Source organism: Phalacrocorax carbo, chromosome 3 (genome assembly GCF_963921805.1).
Source record: "Phalacrocorax carbo chromosome 3, bPhaCar2.1, whole genome shotgun sequence".
NCBI classification, from domain to species: Eukaryota; Metazoa; Chordata; class Aves; order Suliformes; family Phalacrocoracidae; genus Phalacrocorax; species Phalacrocorax carbo.
Genome location: NC_087515.1, coordinates 45,408,894 through 45,429,987, shown reverse-complemented (window position 1 = coordinate 45,429,987; position 21,094 = coordinate 45,408,894). Strand labels below are relative to the sequence as shown.

The 21,094-nt window shown below is 43.5% G+C and overlaps 1 protein-coding gene across 2 annotated transcripts in view; it reads left to right on the top strand.

Annotated features, from left to right (window-relative positions):
• SPTLC3 (serine palmitoyltransferase long chain base subunit 3) overlaps positions 1-21,094 on the top strand; it is a 303,012-nt gene that overhangs the window by 93,612 nt on the left and 188,306 nt on the right. Inside the window, exon 2 of one of the 2 annotated variants that reach the window (XM_064446764.1) lies at positions 18,552-18,620. The exons of the other annotated variant lie outside the window; for it this stretch is intronic. The gene's annotated coding sequence lies outside the window, so the exon portion shown is untranslated. The remainder of the gene's footprint in view (positions 1-18,551; positions 18,621-21,094) is intronic. 2 annotated transcript variants of the gene reach the window in all.

The following is a 21,094-nucleotide window of genomic DNA, read 5'->3' as shown; positions in this document are numbered from 1 at the left end:
TTCCAAGGCTGATGAGGAGTGAAGAGCAGGATCCAACTGATGTTAAGTCCCATATTGTGCTTGTAGGCAAGAAAATGTCTTCTCTGAAGATGGTAACCAGCAGTACTTCAGAAAAAAACAGAAGACGATCTCTTTCTTTTTTTTTTTTTTTTTTTTCTTAAAGGCTTCCGTTGGAGCCTCTCTAATTACCAACCACTAATGTTCCCCTGTGGTCGTTGATGTTCTCTGATTCCTGTATGTTTGCAGGAAGGAGAAACTGAACCACTTACAAAGATAAACTGATAAAAAGAGGGACCTCTCTGTGACAGCTGACATCCTCATTATCTGAGCTAAGTCAGACTAACAACTAGAGGATAATTTTCTTTGTCCTCTTTTTGACCAAAAAGGTGGTGCCAATGTCTGCATCCTGAAGAAGTAACAAGAGCAACTGGTCCTGGTTGGCTCTGACATCCCAAAACATGTAAGCACATGTTTAGCCTTAAAGAAACAGAATAAAATTACTGAGATTTGGGGCTTAAAATAAGTTTAAGTGACTTGCTTGATTATGAATTGCTAACGGCAGTGAAGCAGGAAGGCTGCTTGAGGGCTGGCTGTAGCATGTCCCTGGAATCCGTCTTGTTGGAGGAGCCGAGTCTGGACTAGAAACTTGGATACAGACGTTGTATGCAAGGATGGATCCCAAACAGAGGTAAATGAAGCCAAGAAAGTTCCATTCTGCAAGTCTGGTCCAGGCAGTATCTGGTTCTAACAACTTTTTGGAGTCCTTTAAACGCCAGCCCCTTAGGCCCTGAAACAGCTAACTGGAGAAAAGCAAGAGAAGACCCAGGGACTGTCAGCTGCTGCAAGATGCAGAGTGCGTATGTGCATTTAACGCTTCCCAGGACTTAGTCTTGCTGATATAAAATTGAAATGTGGGGACTTTTGTGGCTTCTAATGTAGCACTGGACAGATGTGGAACAGCTGAAGGTAAAATGCCCATTAAAATTAGTATATTTCTCTTGATTCACGATAGCAAGATTACTTTCCTTGCAGAGTGCTTGCTTCAGAAACACCCAAGGAAGTCACTGTGATAACCAGACTACAGCAAAGGAGCTCACACTTGGTTCCTCAGTGCAGCCAAAACATCATTACAAGACCTGCTTCATGTCTCTGCATTCCTTCCCTTGCAATAGGACAGAGGCGAGCTGCTAAATCTATATGTAGCTGCTTCTTCAGTTCAGCCTTCCCTCCTTTGGGGGAAAAAGGACTTAAAGATTTGGCTTGAAGATCACCCAGGGTCTCCAGCTTGAATCTCCTGCAGAGGGAGAGCAACTCTCAGCATATATAAATCTCTCCCCACTTGTGCACACTGGCATTTGCTGCTCCAGCGTGCTGGCCTGGCTGCCTGCTGGTTTCTCCAGGGAAGCTCACAAAGACCCAAAAGTCATCAAAAGAATGATGACTCTTTCCACTGCATGTGGGGTTGGTTTATATTGTCTCTGGATGAAGCCTGCGATACACTCTCAAAACATCATCAGTGATGCTCCTGGGTTTCTCCTCCTGCTTTCTGCTTCAGTGCAAAGGTTAAAGCAGTGCTAGCTTTGCTTATAACAGGTTTAAAAAGGAGCAAAACTTAAGGAGAACCTTGCCAACAAGCTTTGCTTTCCCACCCAGCAGGGATGAGCCATGTGGCAAATTGTTTGTTAAATTGAATCTCGCGTTCTGCACTTCAGCAGAAGCAAAACAAGAGGTGCCACAATTACAACTTCATTCCCTGATTACCTGCCTCAGTGTGGCAGCAATAAGCATTCACAATTTGTTGCTGCGTGGCCAATTCATCTTTAAACTGAAACAGCATCTTAATTGTATCCACTAATAGTCAGCTTCAATCAAGAATAACTGTGAATCGCTCCAGCTAGACTAGCTGGGGCGCCTAGCATTTGTGTATGCTGGTTAAGGGACTCAAATGAGATCATTGTGTTTTTATTTATGTATACGATCAATAAGGGCGGGGGGGGGGGTTTGCACTGGCAGCCATATAAACTCTGGGGCATCTTTATCACCTGGTATTAAGCTGGGGAGATGGGACAGCTGGGATCTATGGGTTGGTGTTGGCTCCTTTTTATGGCTTTTGCATGATTTAGGCAGAGCTGGGCTTGTGGATGGCAAAACTGATGGTGGGGAGGGTCTTGGGTTTTAATTTTGCAGTTCCTGTTGATGAAAATAGCCATAAATTTCAAGGTGTTTTGTGGTGGAGCTTCAGCTTTCCATTATTGGTGTAGAGAATGCAAATGTCAGCAAGCAGAGTAAGAGCAAACCCTTTTTCCAAGGCAAATGTTTGGGCGTGAGAGTCTGCAGAAAAATTGCCTGATGGATGTTAAACCTCTTCCCATTCTGTGGCAGGCTGAGAATAAACCTGCAGACTCTCAGGTTCAGCAGCTGAGCACAGAATCGAACAATTGCCCCTTCTCGCAAGCCCTGGGCACGTTCCTCTCTTGAGCAATGCTGGCTCTCAGGGAGCAGCTGCCTTTCCCAGGGCACACCAGGAGGTGAAATGTGTGTGCGGGGCCCAAGCTGGGGACCCACGAGGGTGATGTGGTAGAAGAAGGGTAGGGCCAGCAGAACCCACGGGATGAGGTGAGACTTCAGCAAGGGCTTCCCTAACCTAGGGAGGGACAAAACATCCCTCCTGTACCTGCTTTTTCACCCCGTTAAATCACACCATGGATCCATAGCAGACAAATTATTCTGGTGACTAGTGGCTAGTTTGAGATTTTTCTTTATTACCACTTCAGCTCAAGTGCTACCACGGAGGGAGAAGGGTAAGACTAATTTAATTTCTTTCCCAGACAATAATTACCTGGATATGTAAACCCTGCTGCCAGATGTATATCTGCAATTGCACCAGTGTGAAAAGCATGGCTTTTTGGTTAAGCTTCTCCTACCAGAGCACTTCAGCTCCCCTTGCAAACTCCTAACTGTAAGTACAGCTCAAAGGCTTCAAAAATTACTATATAATTTATATATATATAAAAAATATAACACGGGAATTCAAGAGAGGGTTTGCTGGAGGAGATGCATCGGTGACTCTGAGAACTGCCGTATGGTGCTGTAAGGCATAGAAGAAAATGGCAAATGCTGAGGGGGCATGGCAAGCTGTTTGGCAGCAGGAGGCAGGCAAAACTCTGCTTCTAAATTCAGTAGAAACCTTGACATCCCTTCATGTCACAAATAAGGTTTTGAGATCTACTGAAGGGTGTTTTTCTTGTTTCTCAGCACACTGGAAGCCTTGCCGTAGCTGCTCTGTTGACCTCTGGAAGCAGGAAATAATACTGTTTCCATACCACCCTGAAGGCTTAGGATAAGCTGCTTTGCTTTAACTTGGGTGTGCGAATACAGGTGTGCACTGCATGGCCTCTCCCCGGCTGGGGGTTCCTGCTGTAGCTCTTGCACAGCTGGAAAGTCAGAAGCACTTCCACCAAATAAATAAAGCTGCTCTGAGATTTCCTCCTTTCTCTGTCTGCCAGTGTCTCCTGAGGACAGATAGAGTTTAATAGCTCTGTTCTCTGCTGTTGAATTCACTCCTCCTTTTTGTGTGTTTGTATTTGCATGCACTCCATTTTTGCTGTAGGAAACTCTTTTCCTTGCTCCTACATGTGTTGCCCCTTGCAGCTCTGCTTCCTTAGTACTAAGCAGCTGTATCCTCTCTCTGCTTTTCCTTCTTTTCCCTATACTCGTGAATTACTTCAGAGAGCACCTACCTTCCCACTCCTTCTGACTTGCCCATGGCCACAGACCTTCAGCCTGTGCTTCTTGCTGGCTCCAAAATTGTCTCCTGTTGTCTCCTATGCCTAAATCCCAGCCATTTATCAATGTGTTAGTGAGAACTGCCATGAACCAAGCCAGTGAAATATAATTATAGGCAGGTTTTCTGTTAGATGATTGCAAATACTGATATTGGCACAGATCCTGACCTTCCCCGCCCGGATGGCAGTGTCACTGAGTAACCTGAGGTGGTATCAATGGCTTTTCTAGTCTTAGGGTGTGGTTTAGGCTCTGACTTAACAAAGCACCTCGTTAAAGTTGTTCAGAAGAGTAAATCAATCCCTTCAGCAATTGCACTTCAGGGTGGGAGCCTGAACAGTGCTGCCTTGAGAAAGTCAGGAGCTAGGACTACTGAGCTACCGCCCTTTGTAGGGTGCAGCGGCGTGGCTCGTCCTTCCCTGGTCAGAGGCAGCACACAGCACCTTGGGGATCCAGCCCACCAGGGGGGCTGCAGTAGTCCTCCCACCACTGTCAGACCCCGTGCACTGGGCTGAGTGGGGTTTTGCGTGTGTGTTAGCAGCATCTGTGGCTTTGCAGACTTGGGGCTGAAGTTCAGCTGCTGAGGCTTGTTCAAAGCAGACTAGATGAAGGCACAATGATATGCAAAAGGCAAAAATATTCAGTCACCTAATTTGCATGTTTCTGATGCCAGACACACCAATAAACAGAAGAAATGTTGGATAAAGAGCAGAGGGGTTTGCAATTAACACATTAAACAGATCTAGCAACTGTAAGATCAAAACCAGTAGGAAATGAAACACCTGTGCAATGTGACCAGTGACCATGGCTCTGCGCTGATGATTTGATTTACGGTAACGTTAAAGGCCTGCAGGAAGCTGATGTTGCCTTGTAAACGCCCTCTTCTTTCATGTAAACTACTTCCCACAGTCTGGCACCAAACAGATAATTTCTCTCCTTGTATTTTTATAACTACATAATCTTTAGGATCTGATTCCTGCCTTTACTGTGTACTTCCTTGCTGCTAAACAAACTTCTGTACGTGAGCCAGGCAATATTTTGTTGACAAAAATCACTTTATCACCAGAATTATGGGTATGCAGCTGATGAAATGCCTTTAACTGACAGAATGCTTTTAGTCACGTGAATTTACTCGACTAAATGATTTTAGGTGGATTAAACCAAGAATTGAATCAGACTCTTTCCTCTAAGGAAAGAATTTCATTTATCCTCTCTGAAGTTGGAGAGACCCATGCAGTCAAACGTATTTATTCCATAAACAAGTCTGCCATGGTCTTAAAATTGCTGCAGCAGGACACAAAAGACTCAGGGGGAACTTGTAGCAGGGCTTGACGAGCTCACTAACAAGATGGGGGTCAGGACTGAAGTTTCTCTGTGGGATGCAGTGCTATGTGTGACTTGGGTTTTGGACACCATATCTCACCCCTTGTGGTAATGATCACAGAGACTTTTTTCCCAGTATGACTTTCACAACAGAAAATGGGTGTCTGGCAAAAAAAGTAATTTTTTTTTTTCCAGACACTGGGAGGAGGGTGTCAAGAAATGCAAAACCCAGAATAACCAGCTATTGCAAATATGTTGGTTTTTCCACCTTTACTTTGAGAGTTTTCTATTTCATGATCAGCTCTCCTGAATATTTTCCTACTGCAAACTTAGCTGCTACTCTGTGGGTAGCAATGTTAAAGCACGTACGTGCTCTGCTTGTCTCTTCTGCAGCACCTTCAATTTTCTTTGCTGGGTGGTAGAAGAAATTGGGTTTTGGGGAAGGAAGAAAAGAAACTTTTATTCTTTGTACCCAGTGAGGTCACAGAGAATGAACACCCTGCTTGCTTTTGTATATGGAAGTGCCTGATGGTATCCTGTCATCCTGCCATCAGATATCCTTGATTTCACCTCTTGGGTCCTTCTACAGCTGGATGATGGGTGAAAAGGGATCCCCCCAGCATTAATCTCTGCTGGGAGCTTACATACCACTATAATAATTAATGATTATGGTCTAAATTATTATTCCTAGTGTGTCTTTGGCAGCATTCAGATGAGGCTCTGAAAGCCTTTTACACAGAGGGATAAGAACCAATCACCTGTTCATGCTTGTACAGTCCGAGTCTGTCTCACGCCAGCGTAAGGCAGCTGTTTTGAAACATTACTCTGCTTTTTTCCCCAGGGTGCCAAGTTCAGAGAAATAAAGGCACAAAGGTTATGTGCCCATAATTCCTCACACAGCTGCAGGGCCAGGGCAAAACCACCTGTGATTTCATCTAGGCAATTATGCCTCTTGCTTAAATGCACTTGGAATAAAGTGCATTAAAATCTGGCTTGTCACTCGCTGCCACTACCTCTAACAAGGTGTTATTTTCCTAATTGCTTTCGTTTGGTGTTCAGGGTTAGGATATTTTTCCAGCTTCCCCTGGGTTCTTGGTGTGGCTCTTCACAGGGACTCCATTTCCATGCATAGGCTCCTGCACATTTCCCCTGTGTCCTTCCATCCGGGACACACGCAGGGGCTCTGCCCCATCTCTCTTCTCCAAGGACACAGGGCAGGGGTTGCAATTCTATGGCCAAGGGGTGCTTGAGAAATGAATGCTGCATTAGTTAGCTCTTCCCTGTCTGACCTGCAAGTTGGTATTTTTATAATTAAAGCATGGAAAATGCCACCAGCTATGTTTGTGAAGTAAAAAACCCACTACTTTTCAGTCTACTATGGAGTAATTACAAATATATATTTATGTGGTGTCAGAGCTGGTTCTGCTTTCTGTTAGGGTGGGTTTCCCTTTTGCCAAGTGATTTATCTGTGAAATAAACAACCAATGTTGAAATTAAAGCACATTAATGTAGCTGATTTGTAAATAAAAGGGAGAGTTAGCCAGACAGAGACCAAATGTTACAATGTAATGTAAGACGATGCTCCTGTTTAGAAAAAGACTATCATCCCCCTGCATGCTCATGGTAATGGAGCAGTAGGTACAGGGGCTCGTGGTATAGCAGAAATGCCATTGCCTAGTACTGCAAATGTTTGAATACTCATTAATTATAAAAAGCATTTTGAAGTTCCACAGCAATTACCTACTTGAAGGGTTTTCCTGGTAACACTTCTCAGAAAAGTTTATTTCATTGAATTGTGCTGCAAATCTCCAAGGCCTGGGAGTGAGGAGAAGGGAGTCAAAACCTCCATCACTTCCCCTGAAAATTATCCATGTGGAGGTGGTTTGAAGTTTTGATAACTTGCAATACAGAAATGAAGAGATTATGGTCACAGTCACATTATGTAGGGAATGTGGCTGAGTGTTGCTGCTTCCCTATGAGGAGATGTTGTAGGTAGATCTTAAGAAAGAGATTATTCAAGATGATGCACTTGAGCTGCACAGGGAAGAATTAATTGACACCTAGATGTATTGGGGGTAGGGATGGTGACAAATGCAGCAGTGAGAACAGATGTATGCTGGAAGGGCAGCATGATAAACGTGCATCTTCATATCTACAGTGCCTGAGAAAACGCTTCTGATCTGATACAGTTTCAGTAACTAGTCATGTTTGAGTATGGTGGTGACTGGATTGATTTAATTAGCTCTCATTAATGGCATTGAAGATAGTTCAACAGCAAGCAGCGGAGAGTCTCGCTGAAGTGTTGCATGTTAATTGTGTTACGGGACAGCTCTTTTACATAAGTACAAATTAGATGGTGAGTTGTTCGGAAACACTGATGTCTCTCCTTGGTGGGAGAGACAAAACTACTGCCTGGGCTGGCTGTGTCGTGCACCTTCCCCGTGCTGGCATGGGCTTTCTGTGCCCTGTGAAGCTTTATGCCCTCACATAAGACTCTGGCCACAGGGCTCCTTCCCCTGTCACCTCCCTCCCCACTTACATGAATAAAAGGGCCCTTGCAAATCAATATCCTCATTAAAGCTTATAAATTATTCTTTTGATCTACATTGACTCTGATAAGTGAGCAAGCTGGCCCAGGGAAAATTTTATATTGCCCCTATGGCTAAATCTACTCTCTTTTTTTTTTTTTTTTAACCTGTCTCATAACAGCATTTCAAAATTCACTTTGGAGCTCTCAAACCAATTGCAAAATAACAAATTTTGGTAAAACAAGCCGATTTCCTTCCCACATCATTTCATATAAGAAGTAACTAAACTTCATATTGCCTGGCTTAGTTGGGAGTTACCTGCCCCTACCCTGGACTTCACTGCTGTTTATAGCTCTCCATGTCTCCATCCCTAGAGGTATTTAAAAGGGTAGATGTGGTGCTTGAAGATATGGTTTAGTGGTGGACTTGGCAGTAATAGGTTAGCGGTTGGACTCAATTATCTTAAGGGTCTTTTCCAACCTTAACGATTCTATGATTCTATGTCTGACCTGGCATTTTCCTTGCCCAAAATCTGCCTCGGGCTGAGGTCTATGGAGATGTGCTCGCTGTCTTGGGGAGCAAGATAAGGGCGAGGAAGTGTAGTGTGTCTGTGTATTAAACTGTTTGTAAGAGGTATTTGTTTTCCCCCTGCCCTGGTGAGGAGGGGGAAGCAGGCTGAAGGGTGAACTCAGAAGATGGAAACATGGGATGGCCCAGAGGGGCAGCACTGCGGTAACTAGACATGGGGAGCAGCAGGAGCCATATGGCATTGCCTAATCCTGCTGTGTCTGAGGGGGAAAAGCTGGGGCAGAGGATGGAGGTGGTGGCATGTCCTTGCTAGGATGGAATCACCAAAGGGGAATGTAATTAAAACCTACTCGTTTTGAGGGGTTTAAGCCCATACAGGCCAGTCATAATTCTAGCATTGTGTTTCCTTTGAAAACCTTGCTTTGGTGACCTTGTTTAAAGGGGATTATTTGTGGGTGATGTTCCTGTGCTGCTGACAGAAACCATGACAGGAGCCCACCTCAGCAGGCTGATTCCCAGGCAAGGTGCATTGCCAGACAACTGCAACTTGGAGCAAGTGCTCGTGGAGGTGGTACATTTGTCCTCTAAAGGAAGGGTAGGGCTTCATTTTGGTCTGGAGGATGGTTTAAAAGAATAACAATTAACGGATCTGCCTTGTGTTTGCCATTTCTTTGTGAAAAACAACATACTACATTAATGTCTTTGTAGACGAGGTATGTTACCACACCTCTGTCCTTTTTCAAGAACTGTAATGCTTGAAAGCATTGCAGGCAGATCTAATTTTACAAGTGAAAGGCTGTTTTTGCCTCCAGTTCTGTCAAACACAGATTGAAAAACCTCTGTCCAAGGGTCAATTCCTCAATCTGCCTCACCGCGAGCCAGAGGAGAACAGAAAGATGTGCTTGCATCTGATAGCACTCTGTGACCACAGAGGCACTGTGAGCTAGTCCTGTCTCAAAGGCCAGAAAGGACCCCAAAATGCCTTTCATGGATAAAGACTCAGTCCCAGCTGAGTTGATTGGCTGAATATTGCAAGGACAGAAATGCACAGGCTGGTTGGGCCCACCTTTCACAAGTGGATGAAGCCCAGAGATCTGGTGTGCTGGATTTCTGTGCTGAGTGCTGTGCTGAGTGGGGTCTTTTCTTTTAGAAGCAGTTTAAGATATCATCCTCCGCAACTGGGGTTTCAAACGGTCCAGCTATGGGGAGCCGTTCACGGGCTGGGCTTTTAGTGTCCCTTGCCTGCGCGAGATATGCTGGGGGTTCTCTTCACCCTTGCCAGCCTCTGCTCTCCATGGGACAGGAGGAAATTGCATGTGGTTTGTTGCCTCCGACTGGAAGGCAGTATTGTATACATGTATGTGGGAATGATACCCATGGAAAAATTAACTGTACAGCTGTCGTGGCTGATGAGGGGTGCTTTTGAAATGAAAAGCAGTGTTTAGGAGCTGCCTCAGCTGTCTCCTGGCAAAGCTACTCCCTGTGAACAGTGCACAGTGCTGGAGGACCCTAGGTGAAATGCAAGCTGTGCTTCCCAAAATAACCACTTTTCCCCACCTTTTTTCCTTTTTCCACACCTGACGCTGTGCTCAGAGATGATGGAGAAGTGGGATGTGCATACTGGTGTGAGCTCTTCGAGCTCTTGGCCAAACGAGGGCTTTCTGGACTGGAGGCTGCGTCACATTTGAGTCTCGCCTCTTTTGTGCCTTTGACCCTGCACCTTTCTACATATATCATGGGAAGTATTTTTGACCTGTGAGAAAATGGCTTGTGTAGTTGCTTTGTCCAAGTTATTAGGGCCAAGCCAGGAAACTTGGACTACGGTGACAAAGATGGTGCATGCTGATGAGGGGCAATTTGGAGTGGTACCTTTCCAGGGCCAAAGGGTCGATGCCTCTACCTTCGCACGAGGTTTCAGAGAAGATTGGCTGCTGCCTCTGTGGGGCTCTAGCTATTTCTACAGGTGAGAAGAGATGTGAAATGGTACTTGTCTGGTGGCAGAGAGAAATCAGGTTCCGCATTTATGGGTGCAGTGTGGAATAGTTGCATCTTTTGTAAGTTATACCTTCTGATTACACAGGTCACTGAACTTCATTTAACCTCTAGCTTTGGGAACATGATGGCATTAAGAGAGGGCTGAGAAAAGATTTTCTCTCCTTGAAGAAATTGATAGATGTTGACCTTCTATTTTTCCCTGAGGTAAAGCAAACAAAGATGAAAACAATGTGTTTCTTTTCAATTTGTTGTAGCTTTTTGTACTCCATCAGCTTGTTTTGATATTAAGATTAAAGTGACTCCGATAAAATAAATTCCACAATTATTTCCCAGAGGTTATTTGTTGAGTGCACTTTTTCAGAGGAGAAACCCATGTGACTGGGAAACTTCCCACTAGATCTAGAGACCATCAGGTTACCTGTGTTGGGAAGGACAATAAAGGCCCAGCACTTGTGGTGCGTTGGTCCCCATGGCTGCCTGTACAGCAAGGTTTGGCAGTGTTCCTATGTAGCTGTGAGCTCAGGTCAGCTGCATTTTGGGACAGTGGGGACAACTGACCAGCAGGAGCTAGGAATCTCTCCACTTAACTATTTCAAAAACTAAATGCTTGGGCGTTGTTAGGAGATTTTTGTACGTTTTTGCCAGTGTGCCCTTTCTTGTGCAAAACAACAGGATTTCTGCACAAAATCCACTCTCGGAAAAAAAAAACCAGCTGGATCTTTGAGTAACACTGCTGAGTTTCCTGAGGTGTAACCCTTTCTCAGACAATTCCTTTCTAAAATATGGCCCCTGGGTTTATAGATTTGGTGAGGAGATGAAGTACTGCAGATGTCTGCCTTATACGCTGTGCCCTTTCTACACCCAACATGAATGCTGTGCTTTTCCTGAAATTGTCTCCAGTCCTGTTCAAATTCTATGGAGAATTTGTTTTAATAATAACTTGTCTAAAGAAACAAATTTCATTATCAAAGAACAGAAGGAACCCTGGCTTTTAAAATATACAACCTGCCTGTATGACACGCAGACACTCTCTTTGAGCAAGAAGGGTATGAATCCCTTAGCTCCTGACTTGGTAAGGATGTTGGAGAAAGACCTTGGCCTTTAATGCTGTTCAAATACTCATATTAAAAGCCCCACTTTGATGTTCCTAGCCTAAAAAAATTCTGTGCTACTGTTGTGTAGGGGGGTGTCACTTTGTCAGTTGCATCTGGGGAGTTATTAGCAGTTTTCATTAAACCAGAATTTAGGATAAGCAAGTTGCAGTGGTCCAAGCATAAATATCAATTAGAGGTTTTTGAGAGCTGATACTGTATTTTTTGGTTGGATAGATACAGTAACTTCATTTCGGAAAGGAGTGTGATAGAAACTCAATGCACAGACTAGCACAGATGAATGGTGCTTTTTGACTGAATTAGTAAAGTCCTTCAGCTGTCTGCAGATGAAATCCATGAAAGAAGCCTGTCTCTGTGAAAACCCTTAATTGCTGTTGTTATGCAGAAAAACACCAGGGGACCAAAGGGTTATATATTTGCCTTGACCTGCTCTCTACTATAAAGAGGAAGGTTGGATCTGCAGCATGCTCTGTCCTTCAAAAGGTGTCAAGATGTCCTCTCCCTTTGGAGAAAGAAGGTAACTGGCCTTGTGAATGAAGGTGAGTTCTTCCAGGCTGTGACTCACCTAGTGTTGAGGCTTCATGGCCTGTTTTTTTCTCTTCTTTTATGGGATAACGAAAATACAAAAACTAAACCTTTCAGTAAACTAGCTCTTGGTTTGATACATGTGAATTTGATTACAGTGGGGACTCTGCCCTGTAGGTTTGTCTGGGTTTATTTTTCCTAACACTTCTATTTGGACACATGTATTTGGGTTTTGTTTTGTTTTTTTCTCAAGTTCCTAAATTTAGGTGAGGAGGATGATGTGCTTTCACCATTTCCCATGTGAATGGATTCCTAACAGCTTTACAGAATTAATAATAGTGGAGCATGGAGGCATATGCTCAGGGCAGCACAGAGGGAGACCAGCTGAGGAGGAAAGACAAACTAAGACCTGCAATTCTGTGAAATAGGTTCTCCCTTTACACTGGACCCAATCTTCTTCAGGCAAAGCTTTTCACTTGCTACAGACACAAATTTGAGCTAATTCTTGCTGCTGTGCTACCAATTTTATTGCAGCAGCAGTACTGATGGAATTGCTCAGCAGTAGGGCGTGTGGCTTCCTACCAGCCCCTCTGCCCCAGCCATCAAATACAGCTTCCCCTTTCTCCTACCAAGACTTTAGCTGCTTTACAAAGGTCTAAAAGAAACTCATGTGGTGCTGAGCTTTAGTAGCACCAGGGCTGTGGTACCTACCCAGTCTTTCGCTTGTGCAAGCAAGAGCTGTTTGTGACTGTGGAGGAAGAGCAACAAATTTTAGCCTGTCGTTCCTAGTTTTAGCCTTTATCCCAGAGTTTTAGGAATATCCACAAGTTTCCAGCAAGAGTCTGCTGTCCATAGCATGTGGCCTCATGTCTGCACAACTTCAAGTGACTGAACCCGCCTTAGTTTGGCGTTCCTCCTCCAGAGAATGTCTGGTCTTTTAACTGTGGCTCATTAATAGGTTTGGAGAATAAACTATTACACCAAACTTATTCCACAAGTCCTGAGAAACTTAGAGTTGAGTGCTTTTTACTAAGTCTTATTGCAGTGCCCATTGTACATAGATCAGAGCTGCTTGGCCCTGGTTGAGTCCTGACGGAGAAGTGCTTGATCAATGAGGGAAGTGGTTGGTGTCAGGGATGCTGACAGGTAAAGGCATCACACTGTCATCCAATTTTTGATTAAGGAAAGACCCTTGCTAGGTGAGCTCTCTGAGAGTACTTAGGCACTCATTGCCCACTTCTAAGAAGCCAGCTTCTGCATTTAGGAGGCAACAAAAAGCCAGTTGAAAATCACCACAGGGCTGGCCTGCAACAGGGGAGTTGGATGGCGTTTGCTCAGTGCAGTGGCACTGTGCCTTCGGCAAGCAAGGGGGTAAAAGGCATTTGCTTTTGCCTTCACAGCGGGCTCTTTCTGAGTATGGCAAAGCTAATAATTTGTCGTAATTAATGTATTGTTAGCTTGTCATTACTCTGGTCATCTAAATGTCGGTGCTTCTGCCCTCTCTGGGCTTTTCCATTTAGAGAAGCCTGGAGAACGTGAAAATGAAGCTTAGAGATGGTTCACAGTAAACATCTCAAGTCTGGGAGGAAGCTGTGTGTGTAGAGGTGGAGGGTTGGTTGTTCTCCCTAGGGAAATGTATGCTCGGATCCGCTTCAAAAGCAGCAAATAGGAATGCTTAATGTTGGTTGGCACTCTGAGAAATTTCTGGCCTTGCTAAAGGTAACATGGCTTTCTAAGGTAGATGGTTGTTCACAGGTCACGTGGCAAAATGAATAGGCAGAGGCAGAAGAGAGGACTCCATCCGATCTGTGAGAGAAAGCAAAGTGACTCAATTCCAGGGCGTGCAGAGGAAGCCCGAGCATTTTGCACAGCTGCAAAAGCTTGGCTGTCGGGATCATGAGAACACACAACTTCGGCTCTGCTTGTTTATAGAGGCAGCAGCAAGGAGCTCCTGAATTCTGCATGCTTTGGTGGCCAGCATAATTGAAATCTATGATAAAATATAAGTTAACAGAGGGAAAGTGTTCCTTCTTGTTCCATCTGAGGTGTTTGCTTCAATTTTATTATTCAAGATGATTGTGAAGAGTGGTCCTGTCCCTTGAACATCCCTCTTTAATACCAAGAGTAGGGTGAGATGCCAGTATCCATGATCCTGATAAACTGAAACTTCTGATGTCATGGGGCTAGAAAAATGGTTCTGAAAAAGGAGAATGGTTTTAATAATTGATGTATGTATATATATATATTTTTAAGAAAATAGTAACAATGGTTTTCACAGAACATGCAAAATTGCTCCAACAAATGGTATACAATATCTGCCTCGTTTTGCTTATAATTAAGGAGCCCAATGCTGTTAATTGGACAGATAAGTGGGAGGCCCTGATTCAACAGTGCACTTGTGAAGCCCAGTGCGTGAGAAGTTCCTGTGAAGCCACTAAGAGGATGTTCCCTTGACTACAGAGGGATATACTTAAGTGCTTTTCTGGAGAGAGGCCATCAGCAGGCAGATGTAAGGAGCAAAGCTATTAGAGCAGTAAAGCTGCTTTAGCTAATAGTATTACAGAATGGGATCCTAATTTCATGAATAAAGACAAGAATGGGGAGGAGGATACTTGTGGCTGAAGGAATGTGGCTCTGTGTTTCTCAGCAGAGACACAGGCCCAGGGCAATGGCATGGTTTTTCTGTAATTAAATTTTTTTAGCTCGCTACACATCTTAATCTTATAGGATAAAACTGTCTTGCTCAGCTTGCTGCTGGTGGGTTCTGGGGAGAGGTGAGAATTAAGCCTGTCCCACGTTTATTTACTGGAGCAACAGAAATTTGTATTCTGTTATTTAAGCAGTTGTTGTCTTGTTGTTATGCTGAGAGAGGCTGTGAGCAGCATTCAAGAAACAGGCTCCAAAGAGGGCTGTCTGATTTTATTGGTCCCATTTGAAAAATTACATTCTCTTATCTCCTCCAAAAACGAGCTGTGATCTCCATCTCCTCCTACGTGGCATTTGCAATATAGCCAGCTTTGTACAGCATATAATCACAATATTGGAGCAATAATATTTCATCCAGACTTGCAAGGGGCCTTCAGCTCCCCAGAAAAGCAAGGGAACTGCAGTCAGAGTTTTTCCACCTTCAGCAACATGCAAAGACATGGCTATGCAGGCTCCCTGAGACTCGGGATTTCAGCCCATCTGGTGAAATAAAGGGACTTCTGAGGATATGTATAAATTTTTTTTATCCCCACAAGCTGCAAGAAATGGCATCCACAGCTAGTTATCCCTGGGGGCTGGCAGAGAGGGAGAAAGCTGAAAAGTAGAGACAGGCATATGTGTCACTAAATTAATGTACCTGCTCTGCTGTGGGATAGTCATGTCAGCGTCACTGCTGTGATCTGGCACTACCATGGGCATGAAGTGAGAGCAAGCCTGTCACACTTCATTTACCAGGCTTTGATGGTGGATTTGGTGAAGTCATTGCCTGGGATGACAGATTCTTCTCTCATATAAATGACACAGGAGCCAGTGATGGGTCCTGATGGCATTGGCGTGGTGGCACTAAGGAGGCAGCTGTAATCCCTGGGGAGAAGCAGAGCTGGGCAGGGATCCCGGCTGTGGTTAGGGAGGGCTATGGAAAGTCTGCAAGCTGCTACAGCAACTTGGTACAATGTGTGGGTATTCCCCTGTGGGAATAAATTGCAGTTACCAAAGGTCTTGTTCAAGATAAGCACAGAGAAGCCCAGAGCCCCAGCAGTGCATCTTAGGGGGCTTCACATTAACTTCCTAACTCATGGATGAACCTCACTGCTTCCAGGAAGGAAGCATGGGCTTTAAAACACCAAACATCCAGAGGAGGTGTAAATAATGTGTGCTGTTGGTATGAAGGAGAGAACTTGACAGATAGGATCCTGCAAAATCACAAAGTGTGTAAAGAGGAATGGGGAAGCTGCAGGACATCTCTTCTGTTTCTTTGGTTTCTTTGGTGGAGACTTCCCATGGGTAGACTGGTATGAGAAGTCCCGTTATTACTGTAACGACAGTGCTTCCTAATCTGAAGTCAATATTCAGCTAACCTGTAGCCCTTGGAAACTCAGTGAGTGATTCAGTAGGGTTGGGCTGAACAACTGGGTTTTGATGCATTTGGATTCCTGACTTCATGGGAAATTTATGTCAAATGTACCCTTTGGCATCTGAAATACTTTTAAAATCTGGCCCTAAATGTATTTATCTTGTATTGACAAAAAATATATTTGTCTGAGTTGCAATCAAAATGTGGAATTTATGACAAAATCTGTCCTGTGGCAAAGCATTAATGCTACTCACCCTGAAATTAATAGTGGATGTAAAATGGGTTATGATGCAGAGAGCCGGGGAAAATATATTGAGGTACTTTTTTTTTCTGAATAAAATAGAAAAGTATCCCAATCTCCATAGAAAGTCTTTCTGGACTATGTTGCCAAATATCTGGACTATGGGCTCAAATAATTGTTTCAAGAAGCAGCATTTGATTCATGTCCATGCATGGTGGGGCACAGCTATGCCTGTCTGCACACCCCTTGTCCTGCTTTCTCACTATTTAATCATCACCCACAGTACCACGAGTTTCATCTGAGATTCAAGACAAGCTTTGCATCATGCCCCATGGTGAGACAGGCAGAGAGAGACTGGCTTAGCAGTGCCCTGCGTGTTGTCTTGCAAAACCTTTTGGTGGGCAACAGCTCCCTGTTTTGGGTGCCCCTTCACACCCTTCTTTCACCCCCTCTGGGGCCATGCTGGCCTCTGAAGCAGATCCCCTTGAGAGCTGTTCATGCCTCCAGCCTCTCTCCGTGAGGTAGTAGGACCTGCTTCTTTACCTTATTTTTTTACATAGTGCCAGCAAAAGCAGTGATATTAAAACTAATTAGATAAATATATATGTATTTTGTAGTCAGGCAGTTAATTATGGCTTAGGGAGCAGATGGCAGTCCCTGGCACTTATCTATTCATAGCTGTTTTAAAGTGAATTATATATACTGCAGCTAATTATGACTCAATATAAAATATGTAGTTAACTCTGAACTTAGCCCTTGTCTCATCGGATGTTATTTGTCTGAAGAGGATGAGTTGTTTTGGGACGTCTCTGTAGGTAGGGTCCCTGTGATAACACCTCTCTTTTCCCCTTTCCACAGTTTGGATGACAGTGCCTCTGACTTACTAGTGTTTTTTCATAGGAGAGCTCAGGCTATCATTTACTTTTTTTCTTTAAAAGATAATAAAATGTTTAACTTGGTTTTCTTAAAATCCAGATTGGTGGTACAGGAATAATAAAAGCCCTACCATGGCTGGAAAAATACTGAGATAGGAACTCTTCAAAACATCTAAGAAACATTTGGTTATCTTCCAAAGTCATCTGTAAAATTATTTTACTAACACCTGTGAAATGTTATATCATCTTTTCACACACACCCCCAAGCTGGAGTTTCTGCTGGGGGTAAATATTTGCAGAAATATAGATTAGGAAAAGCTTGAAAACCAATATGGAAAATTAGGAGGCTGAGTGTTGGCTTCCAACACGCGCAGTGCACCCTCCATATACTTTTTAGGGTCTTTTTCTCAGGTGAAGGCCATCCTAAGCCTGGAGCACTTTTACTTTCTTCAGTGTCAGACTGGGAGATCATCAGGTCTAACTTAATTTGAGAGTGTGAAGGGTGCTGATTTCACAAAGGGAGAGCAAGGGAGATACGAATGAAAAGTCAGGGGTATCAGTCTATGTGCCTGATGATCTAGGGTGAGTTTTTTTTCCTTAGCAATTAACTTCTAAGGCATTTTGTTCCTGCTCAAATTATGTTTTCAGAAAGGAGGAAGGAAACCCAAGATTGTATCTTGAGGAATATCATGGTTTCTGGCCTTGGCCACAAAGCTTGAAAAGGCTAGAATGAATCCATAGGCGCTTACCAAGACCTCGACCACAGCATAAAGCTTCTTTTAAGAAAGAAAGAAGCTAGATTGGAGGCCACTATTGTTTTCAGCTGGTGTGATGAGACCTAAAATGATGTGATCTGAATTTTTTGAGCTTTTTTTAAACTGAGTTCGAGGCTGAAAGTGTATATGCAAGTACGTCTACCTATAAATGTTGCAGGTGAAATCCCTTAAGCCTTGTAGATTGTGGCACTGAACAGCTAAAAGGATCTATTGCAGACATGGTTCATGAAGTTCATACTGGTTTTTTGATTAAATTATTCAGTCTGTATATTCCCAGGTCAGTGGTATTTCTGCCTCCCATTGCTCACTATATGTACGAAATGCTTTACATATCTAAAAAGCTTTAGAAATTTTATAACGGCTTACGTAAAATTCTGAGAAAGGCAATCACTCTTTTCTATTATTACATTGTGACTGAATAAGCAGAATATTTGGGAACGTGTAGCTCTTATACATACAATCAATTAGGTCCACGTGGATGTATTCATATTCTGATGACAGGCTGTCATATAAATAAGAATAATAATGGTGTGTTGTCCCGTGTGCAGTAAATGCTCAGATCGAAATAGTGAAACAATGTGATTCAGAAGAGTTAGGTGTATTTGGTTTGGAGGCTTTTTTCCACACAAAGAGCAGTAGTATTAAATTTTAAATACTTCATTTCAAAGCCTGGACTTGAAAATGCTATTTTTCATTTTGATTCCTTTGATAGAAAAATAATCAAAAGTGGTGTTTTCCCCATAGTTTGAGTTTTCTGGCAAGCCCATTAGTTGTGTATATTAAACAAAATGTTCATTGTTTCCAGAAAAGAAGGTAAATCCAGAAGAATCCTGGGGTCAAGCAAAAGCCCTGTGTAGTTTAGGAGCGTCTAATGGTGAGTAAAATAAGAAACCAATTCCTGAATAAGTCCACTATGCGTTACGTCAATTAGATTATAAAAATAAGTAAGTACAGGGAATCACCATTGTCATAACTGGGCAAAGACTGCAAAATTAGAAGCATGTTCCTTTGGCATTACTGTTCCTAGAGTTTTAGGAAGACAGATCTTTGCAGCCCCTAGCCTCTGGGTACCCCTGCATATGAGCATCCCCTATGTGCTGGTTTTGGCTGAGAAGGGGTTAATTCTCCTCCCTGGGGGTCGGCTACCTTTCCAGCTTCCCGCGCTTTGCCGCGTCGGCGGGAGGCTGGGAGAGGCAGGGCCACGGCAGGGGCGGCTGACCCCGACTGGCCAATGGGATGTTCATTCCATACCATGTGACACAATGACCAGTATATTAAGCGGGGGGCAGTTTGCGGCTCGGGGGAGGCGCAGGGTGGCGTCGGGTCGGCGTGGGGTGAGCGGCTGCGTTGCCTGCGGTTTGTTTCAGCGGTTCATCCCCCTCCCTTCCCCCTCCTTTTCCCCCGGGTTTCGTGCCTCTCGTTGCCCTCCTTTACATTGCGTTTTTGTTATTGTTTCTTTTAATTTTAATTATTAAACTGTTCTTAACTCAACCTACGAGCGTTACCCTTCTGATTCTCTCCCGCATCCACCGGTGGGGGAGTGAGCGAGCGACTGTGTGGGGCTGAGCTGCCAGCTAAACCACGACACCCTAGTAACTCAAGTTTTTCCCTATTCCTAGCACTTTCAGTGCTCTAACAGAAGGGTGCTGCTCTCTTTGATTTTGCCCAGCTTTGTCACTTGTAACCTTCTCAGAGGCATAGAGAAAATGAATTGAATTATAGTTGTTGGGGGGGGGATTGGAGAATAATGGAAGTGGCTGTTACAGATGTGACACAGAGACCGCATCTATTCATCCCTGCAGCATGATGAATGGAGGTGTGAATTGATTTTGACTACACTACCTCAAGAGCCAGGACTTCAGCAGGAACCTTACAAAATAAGACAAATTGCATTCTGCATTGTGTAGAATTATATCCTTTGTTCTTTAAACACATCTTATGCTGAATAACATCCAGGCAGGTTATGTGATTAGAGAACTCCTTGGGAATCCTGGTAGTTTCTGATGCTCTGGAAGGGTATCAGGGAAATTATAGTCTGATGAATGCTGTCAAATTTGCCTGCTGGGTAGTTTAGCAGTGAGTCCAATGAGGTCAGCCTTTTTGATTTGTTAACTGTGTTGTGTAATATTTCTTTGTGATTTATCTTTATTTTTGTTTTTCGTCTTATTAAATCATAATTTAATTTTCTTTTCATTAAACCAGAACAATTCTGCCATCACATACAAAAATAGAACTGACATAAGCATTACTGCGTAACCAAACAATTATGCTGCAGCTTAGTAGGCGCTTTACCTGAACAGGAATGCTCTAAATTCTCTTGCAATAATCAGTTACTTCACATCTTCCTAACTTAGTGATTGACTATTATGTATATATTGAAAATATCAGCCTCATTTGTCTGAAGATTTTGGCTGGTTGCTGTCAATCATTTTATACTCTATAGCCTTTCTCCTTTGTCTCAGAGTTTTATGAACATCATATAAGTACATAAATATGCATTGAACTGACTTTTATATTGAATGCGTATCCCATTTACAAACATTAGTTCTCATCTTATCAGACAAATTAAAAAACATCTGGGTTAAAATAGCCAGTATTCCCCAAACTGTATGATACCAGAAAGTGGAGAGAAAAACCAAATCTGGAATGACACTAATTGGCTCCTAGCAAAACACATAAGTTTATTGGGAAGTGTATGTTGTAATATTCTATTAAATTGTTTAATGAAGGAATGACAAACAAAAAAAAATTATTTTGAAAGCAAAGATGTGTTTCGTCCATAAATTGCTGTGGTGCAACTTAAAGTCCTTTAAGTGACACAGCATAGCAGTGAGTGCTGAGGGTTTTTATAACCATGGGTGATTTAAAGCTGGTGAAACAATTCACCCAGAATATGTGTATTCCGTATACATTAAAATATTTTAGGAGAATAGAAAGAGGAGCTAAGAGCCCAAATTCATGAGCGGGTCACGAGCGGGGTTCCCCAGGGCTCAGTGTTGGGGCCCATCTTGTTTAATATCTTTATCAATGATCTGGATGAGGGTATCGAGTGTACCCTCAGTAAGTTTGCAGATGATGCCAAGTTAGGTGGGAGTGTTGATCTGCTCCAAGGGTAGGAAGGCTCTGCAGAGGGACCTGGACAGGCTGGATTGATGGGCCAAGGCCAATTGTGTGAGGTTTAAGAAGGCCAAGTGCCAGGTCCTGCACTTGGGTCACAACAACCCCATGCAATGCTACAGGCTTGGGGAAGAGTGGCTGGAAAGCTGCCCAGCAGAAAAGGACCTGGGGGTGCTGGTTGACAGCCAGCTGAACATTAGCCAGCAGTGTGCCCAGGTGACTAAGAAAGCA